The 26,295-nt window shown below is 41.8% G+C and overlaps 1 long non-coding RNA gene across 3 annotated transcripts in view; it reads left to right on the top strand.

The window, feature by feature from the left end:
- LOC144898355 (uncharacterized) overlaps positions 1-26,010 on the top strand; it is a 57,074-nt gene extending 31,064 nt beyond the window's left edge. Inside the window, exons 5-7 of one of the 3 annotated variants that reach the window (XR_013627270.1) lie at positions 3,549-3,625; positions 15,632-15,688; positions 25,729-26,010. This is a non-coding gene — a long non-coding RNA (uncharacterized LOC144898355). Of the gene's footprint in view, positions 1-3,548; positions 3,626-8,970; positions 9,214-15,631; positions 15,689-17,512; positions 17,993-25,728 lie in introns of those variants that run through there. The other 2 variants (XR_013627271.1, XR_013627272.1) reach the window with 2 other exon arrangements.
- Positions 26,011-26,295: the final 285 nt, after the last annotated feature.

Below are 26,295 nucleotides of genomic sequence, written 5' to 3'. Positions count from 1 at the left end.
CCCCTTGGGATTTTTACACCACCACTGATGTCCAGATGATATCCACAGACCTCTACTAATAAAGAAATAGTCTTGTAGTGGTATCAAACAAAGTTTTATAGTGACTGGGTCGAAGAAATTGAAGGTGTACGGAAGTTTCGTTTTTAATGTGTTTCTGAAATAAAGGGGTTAATTGACCATGTTACACAAATTTTTCTCAAAGTACAACACCAGTTCTGAAAAGAAGAGGTTCCAACGAACATTTTGATACCAAACACTCCTTATCTGAGTTGAAATTGGGCTCACAAGGGGTGTTTTCCTGAAGAAAAAGTAGAAAAAGGGGCTAAAATCCCCATTTTGGGGCCCCAGACTACCCCCCTTGGGATTTTTACACCACCACTGATGTCCAGATGATATCCACAGACCTCTGTTAATAAAGAAATAGCATTGTAGTGGCATCAAACAAAGTTTTATAGTGCCTGGGTTGAATAAATTGAAGGTATGAGGAAGTGTCGTTTTTTTGCGTGTTTCGGCAATAAAGGGGTTAATTGACTATGTTATACACAACTTTTTCAAAGTACAACACCAGTTCTGAAAAGTAGAGGTTCTAACGAACATTTTGATACCAAGTACGACTTGTTATACCTCCGGTAGGGGTTCAGTGGATTTTTGGTACTGCTGCTACTGCACTAACAGGACTGCATTCTAACTGTGTTGGACAATAGAGACACTGAATGTCAAGGTGGCTGCACGCCAGTGGAGTGGTTAGTGTGCAGACCTCACAGCTAGGAGAGCCGAGTTCAATTCCACCCTCAGCCATCTCTGCGTGGAGTTTGCATGTTCTCTTTGCATGTGCGGGTTTTCTCCGAGTACTCCGGTTTCCTCCCACATTCCAAAAACATGCTAGGTTAATTGGCGACTGCAAATTGTCCATTGGTATGAATGTGAGTGTGAATGGTTGTTTGTCTATATGTGCCCTGTGATTGGCTGGCGACAGCTGGGATAGGCTCCAGCACCCCCGCGACCCTTGTGAGGATAAGCGGTAGAAAATGAATGAATGACATGACATATTGGACATATTAAGAGACAAAGGGGATTGGGCGCTTGAGCGATGTAAGACATGTCAGTCTATAAGTTGGACAGATAGCAAGGCAAATTAATCAGTACAGAAGGTGTTGGGCACTAAAGTATTGGATATAAAGCCAGAATGGAAGGACCATAGAGACATGGGTTGGAGGTAGGAAGTGACAGAGGAGTTGGACACTAGTGTATTGAACTATAGAAAGAGACGGAATGGTCAGATCGTGGAATGAGTTCAACTGTCAAAAGGGACATTGGTGTTGGACAGTAGTAAGAGAGAGAATGGAGAGAAAAAAACAGGAAGAAACATTTGACCATTAGGAGAGACAGATTTGCTGGGCTGTAAGACATTGGACCACAGAAAGGGACATGCTGTGTTGTATTGGAGAAGAAGACAGACTCAATCCCATTCATCTCCATCTTTATCTTGGAAGAAACACGCCACACTGTGTAAATATGAAGGTCACATGTCTGAAGAAGCTTTTTGAAGACATGGGCGTGTGAAAACAAGAGACGACGTGGACATCCTATGGTATGAAACCCAGTAATGAGGACACACCAGACCTTTTAGAATAAACCCCAACAGAAAGACATAAAATGCCTATTGTGGATAGAAATGACTATCCTTCTTCACAGGATGCTGTTTACACACCAAGGTCTCATCCTTTGGCTTATCAATGTCCTCACTGTGTGTGTGTGTCCCCTGCTGTCCCCTCCCGCTGTAATGAAAAGTGTTATGAATGTATGCGTCTTAATTCCCCAGCTAATGTCTGTGGGTGGCAAAATTAGGGTGGGCCTCACCAAGGACGCTTAAATGGGAAACCATGTCCAGTTTAACCGAGCTGCTCTAAGCCGATTCCTTAAGGTCACGTTGGCACCAATGGGGGATTAGTTTGGTTCAGATCAATGTCTGATTGGGCGCTTTCTCTCGTCCATTGCCTCCCTCTGTCCTTGCAGAATACTGCCACAGTCTCGCGATTTGTACTCTGTCAGAAGAAAGGCTCTCCCCTCCCACGGAGGACAAAGACGCACATTAGCTCAGTTTTGCTGTTTTTTTTTGTCTCCCCGCCAGGCCGCAGAGCTCTGCCCCAAAATGATCAAGCATATGACGCTAACATTTTTGCCACACGTGCATTTGCTTTACGTCAAACATGCTATTTAGCAAGCTGTGCTCAAATGAAGACAATTTAAACATCACAATCTGTAACTGTCACAGATTTGGCTACGTCATCCCACAATCCTTGAAGAAGTTTAGCAAAGCATGATTTTTTTTTTCGATCTACACACAGGATGGGTCGGAGGTGCTATCATGGCCATGAGAAAAGAGAATTTTCATTCACGTAGTACTGTTAGAACATCATTACAAAGTCAATTTTACATAATGGGCGATCTTTTTAGGAGTGTTTCACACAGGACTGCAACCTATCTGTGGAGAGACATAATGTATGCAGATGACATAAATGTCTTAATTTGCATACCTGTGTGTGTGAACGGGTAAAAATGAGCTTTGGTTTGTTTCATTAGAAATGTGTGACATTGTCTTTGGTGTAAACTGACGAAATCTTGATAGTGATAACAAAACAGTTATATTTAAAGTTTTTTTTTTTCAGAAAATGACCAAGCAAAAACAAACAATGAATTCCAATTGGGCATCCCAACAAAAGTTAAATTCAGAACAACCATGATGTATCTGAAAGGACACAAACCAAAGCACTTTAAAGTCATTTTTTTCCTTAATGTGGACAATTATGTAAATGTTGACCCATCGGCCCAAGCGAGGTGTCGTCTTCCTGTTTAGTCTGCCACCTCTGACAACACAGACTGTCTCTGTGTGCTATCACAATAATTCTTCTAGATCTCTCTCTAGCATGTCCAAAAGTCCTCTGCGTCCAAACGGAAAAGGTGTGAGAAGCCATGATTTTCACTTCACGCCTCATAAGTGTCCTTATGAACAACTGGGGTACAGTGATGGGTCTGACTCCTAATCAGGGGAAGCACTAATTCAGATTCAGAGGTGATGGACTGTCTTGTTGAGTTCTCTTCAGTGCTGATGATGTCATTGATTTATTGGTACTGTTTGAAGCCAGGTCCAATACACTCGCAGTGCCTTAGATGAATAAAAGTCATCTGCTACACAAGTGTGTGTGTGTGTGTGTGTGTGGGTGTGTGTGGGTGTAGAAGGGGTGTCAAAGCTGTGTGTTATAGAGGAAACTCCACAAGTGGGATGGGTGCACGTGGTACTTGAGACGCTGTCTTTTAGGGGACGTAAGTATACAAGGGTGCCAATTATACAGCAAGAGGTAATAATTTTCATAGCAGAAAAAAAGTGGTTGAGGGAAGGGTTTAGGAATGTGGCAAAGTGCTATTGGAAAGGAGGATAAACAATAAAGATTTAAGAATAAAGAATAAAGATTTTTATTAATGCAAACAAATGCACTGCAGCGTTTGATTTAAATGAGACACTTTGTTTTTTTCCCTTACTACTCCAGGCAGCACTGCTTGAAAAGACAAACGCCGCTCTCTATCTGTAGCAGGAGGAACTGCAAGACTAGACTGTGCAGCCCATGTGAGTAGTATTTACACATTTAAATGTAATATTTATAATAGAGCTCAACTTTTAGGATTACATGATTGTATTGTCCATCTTGCCCCTTTTTTGATTATGTACTTAACATTTTTTTAATCTATATTTTGGGGAATTTTTATGTAAATGTAAAAATATATATATTTACAAATAAGCATTCAAACTTAGTATGAGCAATCAAATATTAACATATTGATAAATTTATGGCTGACAACACAATAGCCATTATTTTACAGGCATAACTCAATAGCAGGGGTGTGCAAACTTTGTGACTCGTGGGCGGCACAAAATACATACATAGGTTAAGTTAAGTTGAAGTTAAGGTTAAGTTGTGTGTCCGATATTGTTGACTTGTGTTTGTTCGGCACCATGGGTGAGGTATTTGTTTGGATCGCTGCATGTGAAAAGCTACTTGAACCATCACAAGGTTGTTTCAGATTCACTACTTGCATGTCATTTTACCAGCTCATATGGCAAAGTTTATATTAAATACTTTGGAAACAACTGGCGGTCCGGATGTGGCCCCTGAGCCGTAGTTTGTCCACCCCTGCTCAAAAGCAATTAACATCATTTTACTTTATGAAGTGACCCAATAAATACAACCCCTGGTTCTTTTTAGGGTCCTCTAACTTTTGGAAAAGCTCTGTTGGATAGATTAATGACAATAAATATACAAAATATCCTTATCTTATCCAACAAGTTTGCAATTTCCTTTCCAAATGGGAGGTTTCAGCTATGTTTTTGTGTTTGTTGGCTCACTGAATGGTTAAATTATCTCCTAGAGGCAGGAGAATTTATCTAATGACAATGTGATGGCACTTTAGCTTCAAACATGGGGGTGTACCTGGAGGGCACCCTTATTCAACCCCATCCCATCCTGGCTTGCTAAGTCAACAGACATTGTCACCATGTTCTGCATGTCAGCACACTTTAATAGTTTTTTTTTTTTGGGGGGGGGGGGGGGGGGGGTTACAAGATAAAGGTTTTACTTGAAAAAACTAAATGTGTCCACAAGGCGAAAGACAGGAAGGGATTTAGATGCAGGATGTTGTTATTATGACTTAAATTAAGATAAATAGATGTTTTCCTAAAGGATATTATAGTTACACTTAGCATGGATGTATGCCTTAACTGACTGACCTCATTTGCATTTTAATCGTTCCATTTGCCATCATTGTTTTTTTTTTTAACAGGACAGGCAATGTTTTTCATGACATTTTTGCTTTACGGTCATACAAGTGTAATACAGATTTGGGTCATGTAGTAAACACAGGCTCCCTATGTCAGATGAGTGTAAAAAGAAGTTAACCACTTAGTAATAACACCACAAAAAACGAAAAAATCAAACTAGTCACCCTTGAGGTAGTAAACACAGTGCCATCTGGAGGTGACTTCACACTTTTTCATGTTCATAACTGGCATGCAAGTGTCACAAAGTTCAGTGGGACTGAAGTGAACTTTATGTGTTGTGTTCTTGAATGTTGTCACAAGTGTAAAAATAAGTTAACCACAACAAACGTACAGCACATGAAAATTCTAACTAGTCACCCCGAGGCACCATTTAAAGTTATTAACAATCATGAAAGTTGAAAAGGAAGTTAACCCCTTTATACTAAGGGGCCATCCATAATTTTCAACATTTTCACGAGCGTACAAACCGTACGAGGGGGGGAGGGGGTTAAGACATCAACGTACGCTTTTTTGAAAACCAGAAAATGTCGATGTCTGTATGTTCGAACTGCGGGACGCAGTCAAATTTTAGTGCGAATAGACTGGTCCCCTGTCGTCATATGCTAGCGCGAGAGCGTACCAGTCCACGCGATACTCCACGTAGCTCTGCGTGCTTCGCATTCCAACACAACAATCAGACAATGGCCGACCCCGGTGATTTCGATTACCTATTTTCGTTCATCAAAAAGAGAATTACTGCCATTCATCGCTCACCGAGCAATGCATACGAACAATACATCAATGTTTACTGCTTGTGCGTTCGGAAAGAAAGCGGAAGGATGCTGTCGCTTGGAAAGGTTCCAAATCGAAGGAATCGAGCAGGGCGGATTTGTTCCGAAGTGCCGTTGCGAAAATGGAGAAGATCAAAACTAAACCGACCATCCTGAATCTATTCGCCAGCTCTGTGTTTATTTTCTATATTTGGGCATGGACCTGGCTGTGGTGGTGAATTTGACTTTGTGGACAGTGCAGTAACAATCAATGTGATTTTCACTTCCTGTGATACACTGACTAGACTATAGGTGTGATTGTTAAGCCTTTTCAAAACAGTTGTGGCATCTTTATTGCATACTTCGCATAGAGTTGAGTTCAAAGGTTGTGTCCATCATTTCAAAGAAGATTTTATCTCCTCAGGCTTTTGGAAACCAGGGGCAACTCTTCTGCTCCTTGAGTAATCATGTGTGTATACAAGAAGTATTCTCTTGATTAAAAAATCCTGTGGAAAACAGTTGTTGCATCAGGACTTTTCTACATGTATCATTTGATAGAAAGAACAACACAAAAAGACCAAATTTGTAATACATTTGTATTTTCTTGAAAGAAAAATACAGTAAACCTCGGATATATCGGATTCAATTGTTCCCACTGGTTTTGTCCGATATAAGCGATATCCGTTATATGCGTATACCGGAAAATGCCCGCCACATTCATTACACGGACGCGCAATGCCATGGGGGAACTTTCTTTGATCCATGTTCACAGCCAAAGCTGAAGATTATAACATCTTTGTATGAATTACAGACATGTACATGAGCATGTACAACAAAATAAAAACAAAAAATCTCAAATCTGTAGAAATGCCTTCTTGTTGCTATTAGGGAGGTTTAGAAACCAAACGATAAACGTAAACGCAAACGATAATGACGTCACAGGCTATTGACAAGTCGGCAAGTTCCCATACATTTCAATAGCATGTGACGTCATTATCGTTTGCACTTACGTTTATCATTTGGTTTCTCAACCTCACTAATAGCAACAAGAAGGCATTTCTACAGATTTGAGAATTTTTTTCATTGTACATGCTCATGTACATGTCTGTAATTCATACAAAGATGTTATCTTTAGCTTTGGCTGTGAACATGGATCAAAGATGGATCAAAGGCCATGATGCGGCCATCCGATATATGCGAGGGAAATTGGAACGGGACTGGAGATTTTGTCCGAAATAGGCGAAATCCGTTATAAAAAAATCTGATATATGCAATGAATTTTTATTGGAAATGCATTACAGAAAAATTGGTTCTTTTTTATCTGTCCGTTGTGAGCGAATTTCCGATATATCCGAGTCCGATATATCTGAGGTTTACTGTACAAAAAAGAGGCATTTGATATAATTTTTTATCTTGTTCGTGTTCAATACAATGTTGATGGGCAGTGACTGATTGACCAGAGTCCCAAAATACAGCCAGAGAACACTATTGGATTGGATTGGATATGTTCGAATTTCCTGGCTGTATTGGGTCAGTTGGTCGTGGACCTATCAACATTTTTCATTTGGGATTGTACTCTTTTTAGGGGGGGGGGGTTGCTCAAAAGAGTACTCTTTGTACTGAAAATGTTGAAAATTATGGATGGCCCCTAAGAGTATATTTCATTCATTCATTTTCTACTGCTTATCCTCATGAGGGGTGCTGGAGCCTATCCCAGCTGTCTTCAGGCGAGAGGCGGCGTAGACCCTGGACCGGTTGCCACCCAATCACAGGGCATTCATTCATTCATTCATTTTCTACCACTTATCCTCACGAGGGTCGCGGGGGTGCTGGAGCCTATCCCAGCTGTCTTTGGGCGAGAGGCGGGGTACACCCTGGACCGGTCGCCAGCCAATCACAGGGCACATATAGACAAACAACCATTCACACTCACATTCATACCTATGGACAATTTGGAGTCGCCAATTAACCTAGCATGTTTTTGGAATGTGGGAGGAAGCTGGAGTACCCAGAGAAAACCCACGCATGCCCTGGGAGAACATGCAAACTCCACACAGAGCTGGCCGAGGGTGGAATTGAACTCGGGTTGAGGTTGTCATATTGTGCTCAGAGGCCAGGGCCGAGACCATTTCAGGTTCTTTGATCATCGTCACATTTTCTCTCCTTGCCCTATGGTGACATTGTGACAAACGTTACACTAATAAACATTGAGTGTATGTACTACATTACCCAGTATGCACCAGCGAGCTGTCATTGGGAGACTTGGGAGACTTTGATTAGCGCATGCAGCACAGTTGACATGGCAACACCTGCAATATGGACAACATGATGAGTTTTTTAGGACAAAAGTATTGGGACATTTACACATACAGGAAGTGACTCTTTTGAGTATGACTTCTGAGTTCGGGAAGCCACACCGTTCTATACCATTTGAACCATTTGTTTGTTAAAGTCAGAAGGCCGTGCCCATGAATCGCTGCATGTATTCTGCTTGTTTGTTTATCTCTGATGTTCTGCATTCCAAACAAGCCAACATCCATGTCTGCTCAAGTCATTCATTCATTCATTCATTTTCTACCGCTTTTCCTCACGAGGGTCGCGGGGGGGTGCTGGAGCCTATCCCAGCTGTCTTCGGGCGAGCGTACACCCTGCGTACAACCGCGTACAGCGTACAACCAATCAGACAAACAACCATTCACACTCACATTCATACCTATGGACAATTTGGAGTCGCCAATTAACCTAGCATGTTTTTGGAATGTGGGAGGAAACCGGAGTACCCGGAGAAAACCCACGCATGCACGGGGAGAACATGCAAACTCCACACAGAGATGGCCGAGGGTGGGAATTGAACCCTGGTCTCCTAGCTGTGAGGTCTGCGCGCTAACCACTAGACCGCCGTGCCTGCTCAAGTCATTAGCTTCTGAAATGTTGCAGCGTTTTACTCTCTGCAGCGCCACTGCACCCCTTACAGGAGGACTCCCACCACACACAAACATACACACGGATAGACAAACATGCAAACTACAGCTGCTTGAAGTTAATGTATTGTACACACGCACAAAAGCTCTCTAGCTTCACTATATACTGACACAAGCCACATTTTAGGCCAATGTGGCTTGTGTACAGAATGTACATACTGTATATTCATTTTCATATCCGCAGTACATTTCATTACATTTTTTCTTTATTGCCAAACTTTAGTCCACATGTACATCCAGAGTGAAAATTTTAGGGACAAAATATTGACATCACAATGCGTTGCCAATCGGACATCATCATTTATCAATGTATTTTTTAATTCCATTTGTGAAAGAGTTACAATTTCCAGCATCCCTGCTCTTTTCTACAACAACAAAAAAAATCCAGATTCTTGTCATTTTTCAGAGAGTTGTCACGGCGTGCTGATGCTAAACAGGCTCCAGATGTCAGGAGCAGAGGACAAGCACAGTGCACGAGGCCCCTCACAGAGGGAGACGGCGCAGAGCAGGGGGCCCTCCAGGACCCCCACTTGAGGACGTGATTAACCACTGGGCCACATCCATCTCCTTCTTTCAACATGAAGCCATTCAACCCAATTGACAACCTCCTCTTCCATCCTCGTCACCATCATGTTTCTACTTCCCATCATGCCCGCCTTTCACTTCATTACAACAGAGGTATTTATTTACTGCAAGTACACATGCAAATGAAAGCGAGGCTTGGTTTCCTCCCATTGGAAGAACTGGCTTGTTTTCCTTCCATGCTTATGTGAACCACCACAAGGAATTTGAACTTTCCGTCTGTTGTCGCTTTTTAAAATGAATGTGCCCACATTTATGAGGAGACCATTTCCCTTGGTGTGCGGACAACATTCTGATCTTCCAAATCTTCCGCTCTCTCCCACACAAACTAATTTGGAATGCATTTTATTTCACCTGTGACAGTTTCTGTCTTCTTTCTAGAAAACTACTTAAAATATAATGAATGACAGCTGATTCAAGACCAGGAAACATTCACAATGGCGTCAATAAAATAAGTAGCGAATATACCATAGATAAAAACATGATGATCATAATAATAAAAAGACAATTAAAACTACAATAAAATAAATAGAAACAATTAAAAGTACAATAGAAACATGGTGCAGTTGGTTTCTCACAGCCCTGAGTCAATTAGGAGTTTAAAATGCCTGTTTTAAAAGTCACTACAGAGTCCATGGACCAGAGGGATAGTGGGAGGTCATTCCAAAGACGCTGTGCCACTGCTTTATAAGATCTGTCACCTCATGTGCTAAAAAAAGGTCTAAGGGACCATCAGCAGGTGCTGCTCGATGGACCTCAGGCTATGATCCAAGGTGTAGGGGTGGATCAGGGCAGCAATGTATGGTGGGGCCTGGCCTTGTAAAGAATTTTAAAATGAATACGGTGAGGGCGGGTAAAAAGCCTCAGAGCAGTTTTGAGAGCAGATTGCAGCATGATCAATTTGTGGTGTGATTTAGAATATATGATTTTTTTTAACAAACTATCTTCAATGCAATAGTAATTTACTGACGGTCCCTAGTGTAAACAACCAGCGCTTGAACGCTACTTCCAGTTCAAGCTCCCTACACAATGACACAGCAGTCTGAGCACAGTGAAGGGGAAACGACCTTTGTAGCTAAGGAGCGAAGTATACAATGTCGAACGTGAAAACTCCAAAATGCTTTGAAAGGTATGTTAGCATACCATCCATCCATCTTTGATATCGCTTATCTAGGGTTGTGGGAGTATGCTGGAGCCTAGCCCAGCTGACTTGGGTGAGAGGTGGGGTTCACCCTGACCTGCACTGGTCGCCAGCCAATCGCAGGGCACATATAGTCCAACAACCATTCACACTCACATTCATACCTATTAACTAATATGCATAATTTTCAAATGATAATTTTAAATGATTGGTGATTCCGCTAACCACCCTAAATTGACAGTGGGTGTTTTGTAGACGGCATTGAGCAGTGTATTGAATTTCACTTCAATAACAGCTTAGGGATTCAAACTTTGCCGTTTAATAACAGCACCACCATGTGGTGTGTTTGTCAGAAAAATAATAGCACAGTAGCAGAGAACATTTTGACTAATTTTCACCCTTTTTGTACAGTGGTTTATAAATAGAATAGTTAGCTTATGCAAGCAAATGCAGGGATTACACTGGTAGTCCTCTTGAATATCTTGGTAGTACCATGCCGGCAAGTATTGAATACTAAGTATCTATGTTAAAGTGAGAGGAAAAAAGCGCGCTTGAGTGGCTATTTTGGGAGTTAAGGAGGATTTTGATTTCATGCAAGATTTATCATGGTTATCAGGACAGATGTAGGCAGAGGTAAGTGTGGGCTACACTGCCCTCTACGGAGACACACAGCTATTTCCTGCTCTCCTGTCAGAGTACGCATGCACTGATCCATCTTGATGCTGTTATCATGACGGCTGCTACTGCTGCTCTCCAATTGAAAGTCACGACCCACAGAGTGCAGCACACAAAACGCATCTTCCCAATCTTTCTCAATCCCAGGTTGATTACCTGGAGCAGCAAATCATAGCGGCCCCATTGTGCCCTTTAAAGGACTTCAACCTGACCTGAGAAGCAGAACAATAATGACTTCCATCACTTGGCGGAAATTGGAAAAAACTGGAGGTCCCAGGTTGGTTTGTGCTTCTTCATTTCACTTCTTTTAGGAAGCACAAAATAACTGCACTCCGATCGATGCCGTTACTCATCAGGACCGACACCATCTAGCAGACACCTTTAAAAATAAAAAACTACGACCTAGTCCTTCTGAGAATTATCCTCTAGAGCAGGTGCTTGGGACCCTTTTGGCCAAGAGAGCCATAAAGCCACATATTTTAAAATGTATTTGCAGGAGAGACGTAATATTTTTTTAACATCGAATACAAATAATTGTAGATTCTCTTGGACTTGTTTTTGTTGAAAAATATATAATATGGGATCTTAATATTGCTGACATTTTGTAGTCCTCATCTTTTCGTTAGGCGTGCTGTTTTGAGTGTTGAAAAACATTTACAATCACAGCAGACGTTTCATGTCATGTAATGTGTCCAGTCATCAAGCGCTACTAAAGTCCTGCCAAGGAAGTTTATGTTTCTGCAAAGCTTGGGTCCAGATGTTCCCAGGGAGGGAGGAGGTGGAAAGACAAATATTAGTCCACAGGAAGACTCGCAGGAGAAAAGATCCATGATAAAAGGAGTGGGGAGAAAGTGAAGAATGGGAATTGGATTCAAGACAAAATATTGATGAATCTTTTTTTTTCTTTTTGAAAACACTAACACACTTTTAACACACCTATCACAAATGTAACCTTTTGTACATGTTTGTTGTTGAGAACATCCAATTTATTGGTAACTCCTTGCAGAAGTTCATCATGGCAGATGAGTAGCTTCATGGAGGATTTTAGTGTCTGAAGATTAAATTCCTTTGAGGAAAAAACACAGCATGGGTCTTTTTTGGGTTGTGACTTTTTAAAGTTGGGAATTATCAGGTAACGTACAAAGTTGCAGGTTAGTCTTCAAGATAGGAATATTGTTATTCACATAATGTGACATTTAAAAAACATTTATAATTTCTAACCTGCACTGAGAAAATCAAACAAAAATGTCCGACTTTGGAATATTTCGGGGCTGCACGATGGACGAGTGGTTAGCATGTTGGCCATGTTAGGCCACGTTGGGATTGACTCTCCGCTTGGGCATCTCCGTGTGGAGTTTGCATGTTCTTCTTCTTTTCTCTGGGTACTCCTGTTTCCTCCCACATTCCAAAAACATGCTAGGTTAATTGGCGACTCCAAATTGTCCATAGGTATGAATGTGAGTGTGAATGGTTGTTTGTCTATATGTGCCCTGTGATTGGCTGGCGACCAGTCCAGGGTGTACTCCGCCTCTCGCCCGAAGTCAGCTGGGATAGGCTCCAGCATACCCCGCGATCCTAGTGAGGATAAGCGGGATAATAGATGGATGGATGGAATATTTCCAAAAATCTCCAGCAAATAATAGGAAAGTGGGCACAGCATTAAGCAGTAGCTGTCCAAAAAAAAAAGAGAACTCCAAGTGACAGTGAAGTGAATTAGCGCATCTAAATGGAGCGGCTGCAGTGAGGTAATTTAGCATGTCGGGCTAAATCACATTTAGCCTGAGGTGCAGATGGCAGTGTATCCATTAGAGGAAACCCACTCTTATCTTCTCTATGTTGTGCAGGAGCAGTGTTGTTCGATCCTTACAGACTCGGCGGCTTATTAAAGATCACCGTAAAGACATTCAAGGCTCTCTGCTTTGCTGTGTGCTGCTCCAGTCCAACAGATGTTATGGCACATGTTTCAAATAGTAAAAGCAAAGTGGATTAGCAATATGTTAGTTTAGCAAACTTCACTTTTTGTGCCCACCACAGCCTCCTTTCTTGATTGATACGCCATCGGTTCTTTGTGCAAATATTTAGCTTCCCTTGATAAGTCTAATAAAAGTGTTTAGAGAGAATCCCCTCAGAGGAAGCACGTAAACTAAAGCCGTAGAGACAGAGAGAAAGGAAGTTCAGGGCAGAGATTGAATGTCGAAGCACACCTCATGTAAATATTTGAGACATCTGCACATTCTGGAAGCCGTCTTAGGAAAGATGAACTGTTTCCTGCCATAAGAACCCCCGCTCACCTTTCTGATAAAGACACTCATTTTGTTATTTTTGTTATATGCCTGCTCTTAGACATCGATAGAACATCATAAAGGGCATACTCTCACTCGGCCATTTGTACCGTGCTGGGCTTAAACGTGATTCCATCATGCTTTTGGCCCATTTGCTTGTGCCATCACTTCTATTTTACTATCTTGCTGCAGTTTCCCATACGGATGTCATTTATTACTTTCAGTTCTGATCATGAAAATTAAATGACACTTCTTACACTTCTTAATTGCTCGCACATTGTAGTCACAGATGAGCATGCTGTGAGTTTTGACTTATTTTTTGTCTTTTTATTGCAATTATATTGTGAAATGATTTAGTTATTAAGAACTTGCAAGGAGTGATCACAATACACATGTTATGTGTGTGTGCATGCAATTGTGCCAAAGGAGGGGCCCAAGATGAGCCTGCCGCAAGTGTCTCTTCTCATTTTAGTGCCCAATAGTTTAGTGCTAGTTCCTGTTGGTCTTCATTAATAGAACATTTTATTCTAGACCATGACTTTATACAGTCTATGTCTGACAGATTACTCTTGCTAATTGGACCATAAAATACAGAGAAATTTCATACATGGAGCACTAGCAGTATTTGCTTCATCCTAAAGGAGGGGAGGCGTAAACACATGAGTGCGAGGTGCTAGTTATTTCTGGGCCTCCATAGAAAGGAAAAGCCAGCTGGAGAGCAAGTCAAGTGCATTCAATATATTTTGAATTTGACTTTTTCAACAACGTATGACAACTTTGTATTATTATTCTTTCCCCTCAATATCCTCTTGATGAGCAACCTGTATTAACATACAAAACTCCAAATGAGTCAGTGCCTCACCAGCCATCAATCTTCTTGTTGCAGTGCTCGAGTGTGGATCAGAGCCCCCACACTCACCAAACATGCCCGACTTTGGGTGTGAATCGGGCCTGAGCATGGCAGGATTGGCCTCGTATCACAAAACTCTAAGATGTAGAACGTACAAAGGAATATTAGTGTCACACAAATATTAATTCATTGTCTTCCACTATTTCTTTTAGAAATCTCACAGTGAAACAAGCTTATGGAGGGTAAAACAAATAGGCGAGAATGTAAATGAAGGAGACAAATGTACTTATGTCTAGTGTGACATTTAGAAGAGGGTTCCTAACATAAATCAAGTCCCTCCTAGCAGTGCTGAGGCTTATGTAAGTGGCAACGCTTAATGAATATTTTAGGTGTGTTTTGGGGGCTGGCAGCAGCTGCTACTGCTGCTGTGGCTCCTTTTGTGTGTGTGTGTGTTTTTTTTTTTTATTCTTTCTGCTTGGCTCTCTGCACTGATGATATTTCAATTGAGCTGTTACATCATGTGGATCACGGCCACTGCAGAGATGAAAGTCAGCTATTAATGCATGCAGCGCACACACACACACACAGAGAACTGTGCATCGCTGCTCATTCACCATCTTTAAAGTGTTCATACTTTAATACTGCCATAGATACAAAGTTACAGAACCTACTAATCACTGTTGCTACGTGTAATGAGCAATAACTGTTACTGCTTGTGTTGATTGGCCATTGACTGCATAAAGACTGGAACCGACTAATCAATTACTGATTGTAGTGACTGAAGTGTAGACTGACCTGTGACTGCATGGAGACAGTTACAGAACCGACTGATCACTGTTGTGGCCTTAATGATTGATTTGTAGACAGGCAGATTACTGCATAAAAGACAGAACCAAAACTGATCATTGTTGCTGCTTGGAATGACTGTTGTGTAGTCCGGCCTATGACTGCATGAAGACTGTGCAACAGAACCGACCAACTGCTGTGTCGATTGATGAGTGAGTTTTAGACTGGACAATGGAACCAACTGTTTCAGTTGGTGATGTTTGAAGTGTCAGCTGGCCCAACAGAGCGATGAGTGTAACTGCTTGTTTAGACTGGCCAATGACCATTTAAAAACCGGGTGACAGAATCGACCAATCATTTAACAGCATAAAGACTGGCAACAGAACTCAGAACCCCCTCAACTTGACTCCAGATGGTGTAGACCAGTGGTTCCCAAACTTTTCAGTTGCATTCTCTTTCAGACATTTGACTTGATGCCACATACCATCTACTCTTGCAAACTTTATGCATTACATAATTATCAAACTTGTACTTGTTCATGTAACTCATACTGAACAATGAAGAACTTCATGCTCTCGCTTCTTCCTTCATTCTGCTCTGACTGTGTACTCATAACTGTGAGTGTTTGGCGCTAATTGCTTTTTGGCAATTGGCGTACCCCACTTTAGGAACCTAGGGTGTCGATTAACCAAGGATTGCAAAATAAGTGAGTGAGATCCCAGGAAATAACTGTACATTTCTTCATTTTTAGACACCGTGTTAGAAGAAACCAAGTCAAAGCTCAATGGGAGAACGCATGCTGACTGATGTAATACAATCCTACTACGTTGTGTTCTTTACCCACTAGCCTACAACTTTGAAACCTGAGCTTCAGTTCACGACCTATCCATCATTCTGTCGCTCCTTTGCGCTTCATTTTCTATATGTCAAGTCCTCGGTTGCTTTGTCTTTGCCTGTTGCGGTTTTTTTGCCTCCTCTTATTTAGCACTCAAATGATCTCCCATCTGTCAAAGCAGTGATTCCATTTATCCGTAAAGTCGGAAAGCTTATGTTCCACTCTGATTCTGACCTTTTGATGCAGTTAGTCATCATCACGCCTGCTCCGAGTGCTCCAAGGACGCTTGTCATGTCTGTTAAAGGTTGAGTAGCCCGCATGATGACCTGTTTAAAATTAATATTGTAACACGGTGGAACTATTTGTGATAACTTATTAGAACAACACGTTCCCCTTTTGACCCGTTTTGATGATTTCCCTTCAAGTTACACTCCAACTGATATGCATATGCATCGTTCCTTTACATTATTCATAGACAGCGCCGGGAGCAAGGACTTATAGAAACGCTGCAGAGTTTTGAGAGAGCTTTTCCACTCATGCTGCATCTACATGTGAGCAACTATGTGGCAGGCATCCAAATTAGGGCTGTTGGAGAGAGATGGAAATATACCATTTTACTCAGAGCAGCATCTACTGAACGCTGGTGCTGCATCCACGTTTTTTAGCAAATAAAGCTATGTTACAGATTGAAAGGATGCCCTGGCTTTGTCTCAAAATACTCAAATGTCTCAAAACATGTATAGAAGCAATAATTGTAAAGTTAATTCGTTCCATGCTAGCAAATGCAAATGTTAAATTAAAGTCAAATTTGTTGACTCAAGAATATGTCAAAATATGCTACTAAGTGTTCAAGGATTAAAATAAAAATGACTACCAAAGGGAAAAACAATCCTTAAAGGTCAGATTTTGACCGTTTTTGATAAATTGTTGGGGTTGGTTATTGTTTCCTTATTATTATAGGTGTGAAATTTCTGACCGGATTGTTTTGGTGAAATATATATATATACTATATATGTGACTGTGCCACTTTGTGTTTGTTTGGCACCATGGGTGGGGTAGATCGCTGCATGTAAAAAGCAACTTAAACCCTCAAAAGGTCCTCTCAGATTGATCGACTGACTAATTGCTTGTCATGTTGCCAGCTTGTATGTTAAAATCAGTTGGCGGGCCCGATTCAAAAGCTGCAAAGTACGACCTGTGGGCAACACACGGCCTCTCGGGCCGTACTTTGCCCACCCATGATTTACTGACGTATTAACAAGCAGCTCGGCAATGGCATCTATTAGTAATTTAAATGTGTTCTCGTGACTATGGTGTAGGTCTTAAGTGAAAACACAACTAGTTAATTCAATGGGCAATTTTTAATTTAAAATCATGTACGCCCATATAGAACTCGGGCTAAGAACCTTTGCGCCTCAGGCAAGAAGAAATTAACATTTGAATGGTGTTTCAAGCAAGAAATGTTATTGTTATTCATCATTTCATGGTTGGCCTGTATACGATGATGATGGTGGTGCGCTGGTTAAGGAAGAAAATGTCTCTATCCATTCTGTCAGCAACCTAATCACACCTGACATCTTGTCACTTTGGTTTATTAGAGCAACTTTGAGGTTAACAATTGCAATTAGGGTGGACACGCTGTGGGTGAAGGCAATCAGCAAGGTGAGAGCCGATCTATAGCTGTGAATATGTAATTGATGCTTGCAGCTGGGGCCCCGGGCACCTCGCCATATAGTGCTACATGGTCTTGAACTGCACATTCCATTACATGTGCTTTTTTTTCCCTCTCCATCATAGAGGTGAACATGCCTCAAAGTGCTGGCAAGTCCTCGCTCTCTCTCCCTGCTCGTGCGTCCACGGTCCATCATATCTGCTGTGGCGAATGAAAGTGATGCTCGGGGAGGCGGAACACCCACCGGAAGTACCGTGAAGAAACAGATGGATCTGTGACGCACGTTGAAGCATGCACATCATCGAGAAAAGCAGTTGAAGAAAGGGAAAGAGAGCTGCACTGTTTGGGGGCACTTTGCTGACCAGGCGGACGGTCAGATTTCTTTTAGCTGGCTGGCAGGTATCATGCACATACACACACACACATGCACACAGGCTTGGGCGCTAGATGATTGGAGCTGGATTTTTCTTGCCAAAATGTTCTGACAAAAGACAAATGTCCCTCCAATAAAAGGGATGTTGTGCCACCCTAGGATAGAAAGACAACTAACATTGTGATAGGAGCTCATTCTCGCATTCTGTCAAAAAAGAAAAATATATCCTCACAACAACACTTGGATGATAAAAAAAGACAAATGTCCCTACAATAAAAGTGTAATGTCAAGAATTGAGTCAGAAAGAGAAAGAGAAACATACGGACAGTCTCATGGGATCAAAGCATTTCTATACCAGTGGTCCATCACCACTCAACGACCGGTGACCCAAATTCAACTGAAACTCAAATATCTTATGTTTAAATGGACTGTTTGCAACACAATGTGAGCTTCAGCGGTGAGACGTTGTCCTCTCTGTATGGCGCGCTGTTCTCCAGCAGATATCTGCAGCTGTGTGTCGTATGGACGGCATGTCATTTTTCCTTCCCCTTCCTTAAGAATCACTGTCTTATACCACGAGTCCTTATTTGGGTCACTTAGGTGAGCTGAAGCCCATCCAAACTGACTTAGGCCAAGAGACAGGGTACATCTTGGACTGGTCACCAGCCAATCACAGGGCACATATAGACAACCATCCACTTTTCACACATATGGACAATTTGAGTCTTTTAGCCAAAATGCATGTTTTCGGTTGTGGGAGTTACCTGGGCTCCTCCATTCAATACATTTTTTCCCCTGTGAAACTCCAGTATTTTGCCGTTCTTTCCCAGTGCCCATCCAAGTTGTTCATTTTTTTTTTTATCTTTCAAACAGACTTAACCGGACCATGCTTGTTACGCCATTTAGGTAATCATTAAGTAACATTAACACAAATTAAGGAAGGGACAGTTATCTCCGCCTCCAACCACACTGCTTTATTGATAGCAACCAATAATAAAAGTAAATGGCAGTGCGTACACTGCTTCAATGTACAAACACAACTCGAAATGAGCTCATCTGTCTTGTTTGAGCCAGTCTGTTAAAGCCAAGTATGTAGGTTATAAATAAATGTATGTTTTAAAGAACATATCTGTGTATCTACTGTCGCGTGGAGGATTAAGGTCATGTTTTTGTGCCGGCGTGATAGCAAGACCTGAGATTACTGACATTCTTATCTAAAGCCCATCACCACCACGAGCAGCCCTAAGTTGCCAGCTTAACTCCTACAGAGCTACTGGAGCGTGTTCATACTTTGGATTTATTTCTATGCTTGGGTAGACATGTTACTACTTTTCTTTCTGAAGGGAGAATGTTTGCTCTGGTATTGGAACTTATTAGGTCATCTTAAGAGCACCTGTTGTAATGTGATGATGGTGCACTGAGACTCTTGAATGCACACCTTATTAACAGCCATTGCTAATGTATTCAAATGCATGCGCACTTTATTCCAACAGACTATTCTCTCCATGTGTCGCTCATTAGGATTCATTTGGGCGAGGCTATCTTTATAAAAGCAAGTGCTCAGCTTAGAAATAGGCCGCATAAATCAAAACAAGACATTTCTACACAGTCGGCACTCCATAAAGGCCTCATTAGTGGTGTTATTTGAAACACTTTTACTACAAGGCTTGCTCATGTACAAAAAATGCTATCAATTTTGACATTCTTCGTAAAAGCGGAGAACAATGGCACGCTAATACAAAGAGTAACACAACCTTTCATATGTTGTTTTTGCTACTTGAGGCGAGCTAGTTTATGAAGATTGGAAACTGCTGACAGAGCCCTCCCATCTCTTTCCCGAGGTCTCCCCCAATTCTGTCAGCAGTCACTCAGCCTGGAAGTGCCCCAGCTTGGTGTCCCCCACAATGGACCCTTTAAACAGGCACACAGCAGCCTTGTTCCACACGATATTAGTCATACATTTACAGTAAATCTCCTCTTCATAGGGGTTACATTTAATAGACAATTAAAAATGTGAATAATGTATAAAATACCTACAATATGCCTTTCACAGTTAATAAGCCTGGGGTTGACTATGGCCTATTATGAGTAAAAGAAACATTGAAATACAAGTTATTTGTAGTATTCTAGGCATCAGTAATGTTACATTGATCAGACATGGCATTGATGACCGTCACGCCATGGCATGTCCGATTTGACAGTGGAAAAAAGTTATTCTCTCATTCCGTGTGGAAGTGGTAAGTTTAAAAGTTTAAAACGCTCTTTTAGAATAAGTAAATTGGAGAGGGTAAGTTGTTATTTCAGTAGCATGCTATGTGATCCTGTAGTTTGCGTAATGTGGTGTAAACAAAGAAAAATAGGAGTGTAAAGGTTGCTATAGGGGTATTACTTCATGTCTACAGGGCTCTGATAATGATAAAAAGCGTATTTAGGAAGTTCTCCAAGTGCTCTAACTATGAAAACATTCTAGAAATTCACTTATCGTTGTACCAAGTGATGACTGATAAATTGATAAATTATTATTGAGCGCAAGATGAAATAGAAGCGTAGGTCCCTATTGAACTGAGCAGCCAGGACAGAGAAGTGTGTACTGCTTCATTGCTTCAATGCTTCATGCGTCACAATTGTCAGAGTTTGTGATGAAACACTTGCAGACTTTCTTCACATGCTTTTCTTCAGTCAAACTCTGGTGGTCACATGACCGCACATTGAAAGACATTGATCAAGGTTTGCATCAGACGAGACTTTAAGAAGAGCATTTTAAAGGATAATCTCCAAAGTGTCTAAGTGGGATTCCAAAAAGTATGCGCCCTCAAGTAAAAGTAAAGCTCCTTCTAGAACAAGGTGTTCTCTTGCAGCCTCCTTGTATATCTTAACCCCGCCTCCCCCCTTCTTCTTTGTCTGGGTGCTGCTGCTGTGATAAGAAGACATGAGATAAACAGCCCCTCCAGTATGTGGCATCGATCGCTGGAGGGTAAAAGCTTTTAATGGCTGCCCTCAAAGTAATAACACTGCTGGACTTCTCTCATCTGATGGGGCTTGTGGATCTACACCATGACCCCCCCCCCCCCCCTCAACCCATGCCTCTCTAGCTGCACCTTGTAACCACAAAAGTTCAGGGTGAAAGCAGGGACATGAGAATGAGGACAAGAAGAAGAACATTTACCTCTGCAATGATGCAGGAAGTAAGAACAGAGATTTGCATCTGTTTTATGTAGAGCATAACAAATTAAAGGAATGTGTACTATGAATGGTCCTCTATACAATTAAGAGTCTCCTTTAGTTGCCGGGTGCGTGGTCTACAAAACCCAATAATTCTTAACTCATTCAATCCCAGCCATTTTTCAAAAGCCGTCCCTTTAAGTACTTGCCATTTTTTATGATTTTGACAGATTTTTCTCTCGTGCAAAAATCCATAAGTCATATAAATACAAAGCGGCCGGGTTGAAAAAAAAACATAAATACGTCTTTGGTAGCAAATGAGTTAACATGGGGTCAAAAACAGTGCATTAACATCTGTGGCTGTAGGCAACCTCCTAACGTAGTATTTTTATTAATGCCACAAGATGGCAGTAGCTACATTTAAAGTGTCATGAATTGTCCGGCAGCTTCATCTCACTAAATATTGCTACACAGCTCTTAGTGTGAAACTCATGTGTGTTACACTTGCCGTACTGCCAATCAGCACACATTTTGGCTCTTGAGTAAGTAAAGCTTGTGCAACATCACAACATTGGTTCTGTTGCTGCTGTGTTGTGCAACATTAATAAATGAGCATGTGGTCAGACTGTTATGTTTTCCTTTCCACTTTCTCATGCATATGTTATTAAGCTTATTTTAAAAATGTTATAAATGAGTTTAATTTGTCTTTCTTCAATTATCACCTCCATCCAAATAACGTCCCTTAAATGAAACTTTTTCGCTCATCCTTGAGTCAAAAATGGCACAGTTAAGGCAATATTTTTCATTCATTGTACTCGTTCTATTGTGCATCTCCACCAATGAGATGTGTTGATGAAGACAGGAAGAAGTTAAGGCTCTGCTTTGTGTTCCAGAGTGTCTTTTTCAAGTGGTTTTCATCAGCGTTGACACGTTTCTCCGCGCAGCCTTCCAGACCCTCCCAAGAGGAGAAACTGGTCCTGGCAGCCTTCCTTGTGAATTTCTATGACTTGATGACACAATTGTGACTATTCTCACTTTTTAATCCATTCATACCATGACACATTCTGCTTTATTTGATAATCAATAGCAGTAACAATGATGTGACGAGCGAGGAGTGACAACCCCAAAACCCTCTATTCCTCTGCTACTGTGGGAACACGCATCACCTCTGACTCCGGCCCGTCTATAGTCGTCTGTCTCAGTGTCTCCGCGTGCGGCCCAATCACAAACACTCACCTTGGCCACGATGGGCTGTGATGGATGGTCACCCTGTGAGGCTCCAGGTCATTCGGGTCAGCACCGCGTGGAGCCAGGAGGATGACCTCAGCGTGTTTACGTTGATGTGGTCGCTCATCAGTGCAGCTAATATTTACATCTGGCAAGGACATGTCATTTACCATGGATACGAGCAGAACAGAACCGCAAAAGTCTGATTTTGTTGTCAATTAATACATAACAGACTAATGAAAGCATGTACATTACCAGGCAAATTTCTGGACAATGTTCTCAAAGAAAAGAAGAAAAACAGCTTCAACTTACTATTCTACTCCGCTCCTGTAGGTGGCAGTAATGTGTATTACATGGTGATTGCAATCTGCCAAACAGATGAAGTTGCCATGTTATAAGGCTTCAGAGTTTCATTCCATTAAAAAAAAGGAAAGCGGGTATTTCATTCAGGAAAATTCACCTGCTAAACAAATTGCAGTTTTTGCAAGCTTATGGCCTATGGTGTATGGCTACCCCGTAATCAGGGAAAAAGCCAAAGTCCACACAGTGGGAAGACCTGGGTTTGAATCTCTGTTTGGAGATCTCTGTGTGCAGTGTGTATGTTCTTCCCGTGCATGCGTGGGTTTTCTCGGGGTACTCCATTTCCTCTACCGTAGTTTTTATAAAACACATCACTACACAAAAAATTGTCAAGATATTGCCAATAACAATAATATTGATAGTTCATATCTTTCAAAACATTAAAATGCAACTCCCACTGCAGGTTTAACAATCTAATCTTATTATTCAAAGTCGGACATCTCAGTGCTTGCTGCTTTGTGCAGCTGGATATTGCCTAGCAACAAGACATGACTGCTAATGTTGCATTTGAAGGATAGCTCCCCATAGAAGACCAAAGCTAAAAACTACTTTTTAATATCCTTGCAGTCGCATTGCGGCAGGCGGCCCCCTTGATAACATAACATAACATATCTTCAAAGTGAGGTCTGACACTCAAGATGTCCCCTGACATCGGCACCATCCTCCCCTGCATACATACATACATACATATAGACGGTACATGCATACATAAAGGATATGGGGATGTTATGTAAGATTGCAGTGGTAGATGGGATGTATGACTTCACTTGAAGAGGGCTTAAAGAAACATTTATGCATGTTGTTGGTCAAAACATTAGGTACAACAATCAATAATACAAGGTGCAGAAATCCTGTCTGCGGTGGTGGGCATGCTCTCATGTACACCAAAAAGTAAAAATAAATCCCACCATCTGCTCAGTGTTGCCAACCTGGTGATTTTGTCGCTATATCTGGCAATATCCCGAACCCCCTTGACGACATATTTTCTGAAAAACGACTAGTGACACATCTTGCAATGTTTTCTGGGGTCACCAGGAAGTTTTTTTGGTATTTGGGGACACAAAAGTGAAAGCATGTATTTTGTGTTCTCACTCAGCAATGGCGGGTGCTGTTGACAGGGCCGACCCAACCCAGTCACAAGCCAGCAGGAACCAGTCAGCTTCCGAGCCGCAATGCTGCAGAGGTGGAGCTTTCCCAGTTCAGACCTTGAATTGGATTTGAATTTGAACCAATTGAATGGATTCTTCCTCGGTCCATGCGCTGTCCCGCTACAAAATAAAACATAGCTTTTGCGTCATCAATGTGAGTGTGAATGGTTGTTTGTCTATATGTGCCCTGTGATTGGCTGGCGACCAGTCCAGGGTGTACCCCGCCTCTCGCCCGAAGACAACTGGGATAGGCTCCAGCACCCCTGTGACCCTCGTGAAGTAAAAGTGGTAGAAAATGAATGAATGAATGAATGAATGAATGAATGAATGACACTTTTGTGTCATCCTAACTTACCCACCAGAAAATGGCCATCAAAACGTCAACCTCTTACTTTGTGCTTTTCTCCTTGATGGAGGTAAGAATGTTGACTTTTTATTGATTAGAGGTATTCATTTCACAATGTGCTTTTATTGTTGAGGTTGCAGGATCTCACCATTGGTGACAAGACAAGGTTCTATCATGTAAAGCACTCTGTGTTGCATCTGAAAAGTGTTTCATTGATCATAGAGGGACAAAGGATTGTGCGGGTGGGTGTACCTAATGCTGTGGTCAGTGAGTGTATGGATGGACAAACAAGCTGCTTTCTCAGGGAACTGGCTCCGTTTTCTTTTGTAGACGTTGCACTAAAAGCTCCATGTATTGAATTATTCTCTTTTTTATTGTTCTTCCACAGACCCAGAATGGACTTTACTGCATGTGGAGCTTTTACAAGGCCCCATTAAAGACCACAACATGATATTTATTTACCCTTCTATTCCACAGCTCAGTTGGCTTTTACAGAACATAAGACGGACTTACACTTGACCTTGTGTGATTAAATGAAAAGGAACATTTGTAGGTGCGTGTGGTAAAGTTCACCGATTGTAGTCTAAAATCGGCATGCTGTGTGTGTGTGTGTGTGTGTGTGTGTGCGTGCGTGCGACTACAGGGAAAATAAACAACACTCTCGCTTGCTCACCATTGCTTGTTTGCTTTCAGGGTCTGACAAGGGTCAGAGGTCACATAATGAGTGTGTCGGGCAGCTGCAAAGTTCATCCCTGGCACCTTTTGAAGAGCACTCGTACATCACGACGGGGAGTCCAGGCGTGTCAGACCTTGTATAATGGGAACCATCCTCCATGTTTGTTTGTGTTAGCTTCACTTTTAGCTTCTTGGAATCAATAATGTATTTAATATTTAGATGATTTGAAATTTTTTTGTATGTCAACTAATCCATACCATACTGTCGCCAGCCAATCACAGGACACATATAGGCAAACAACCATTCACACTCACATTCATACATATGGACAATTTGGAGTCGCCAATTAAAACATTCATTCATTCATTCATTTTCTACCGCTTTTCCTCACGAGGGTTGTGGGGGTGCTGGAGCCTATCCCAGCTGTCTTCGGGCGAGAGGTGGGGTACACCCTGGACTGGTCGCCAGCCAATCACAGGGCACATATAGACAAACAACCATTCATACTTATGAACAATTTGGAGTCGCCAATTAAAACATGTCTTTTAATATTAGCAGTGCCTCCTTGCACAAGTAATCAAAGCTAACCGCCCCTTTGTGTGGAAGAAATAAACAGAGCTTGACAAAAGTCAAAGCCTAAAGCATGAACACATGCATGAGTGGCCAACCTGGATGTGTTTTATAATCAATGCCACGGTCCCTCACATCAGTGATTAAAGATAACCACCACCTTGCATAATAGTAACAGACAGGAAGACTCCACAAAGTCAAAGCCAAAATACTCCCAACAGTTGCCATTGCCTTGTAAATAACCACTCAGTAGAAGTGAGGCTTTTGTTCATTGCAGTGTACGACATCAACATCCTGCAGCCTACTTTTTATTGCCGTCTTACAAATAATACATCAAATGCTCCCAGAGTCAATGCAGAACTTTGCAGCAGCTTTTTTGGATGGCTTTGTAGACTGCTTATTGATTTCTCGTGATTGTTCTGGCGAATAAAAGGCCTCTGAGAACATTAACCTACTTTCCCTTTCCGCTTGTCTTTCAGCACGGGAATGTCTTCACCTCTGTGATTTTGTGATAAGACACCACAGTGATGATGATGATGATGATGACTGAGTTTAGACGGCTGCCCTCGCCAAGCTATTTCCAGACTGTGTGATCTATGACATTCGGGTCTCTGATGGATGAGCCTCAGATCCTGTCATCTCTCTAAACGCCTTCACAATCTCTCCTCTTTAAAATTCCCTTTCCTCCTTCCCTTCCCTCCCACCCTCCTCCAAATGACAGTGTGGATTTTTGCATCTCTTACATAACGCCACTCAGGGGAATGGAGGCACTTCGATCCATACTTCAGATGCTGGTGCTGCCATGGGAGGCTAGCGTCTGCTGGGGCTGCCAAGGAGACGTTTTTGGCTGCATTGACTGATGTGAGCCAGATTAGCGCCGACTGGAGGCAGCAATGAAGTAAGAACAGCACGCTTGCTTGGGGACACCGGTTGATGAATATGGCGCTAATAAAACTGATAAGACTGATAAAAGACAGCCTGAGAGAAATAGAAATAGAATTATTCATGGTGGGGCTTCAGAAGAGGAAATGGTATTATATATATAA

The sequence above is a fragment of the Doryrhamphus excisus genome, linkage group LG4 (assembly GCF_037039965.1).
Source record: "Doryrhamphus excisus strain RoL-2023G ecotype Guam linkage group LG4, RoL_Dexc_Guam_v1.1, whole genome shotgun sequence".
In the NCBI taxonomy this organism is placed as follows: Eukaryota; Metazoa; Chordata; class Actinopteri; order Syngnathiformes; family Syngnathidae; genus Doryrhamphus; species Doryrhamphus excisus.
The sequence above is the reverse complement of the archived record's forward strand: the minus strand, read 5'-3'. Positions and strand labels throughout refer to the sequence as shown.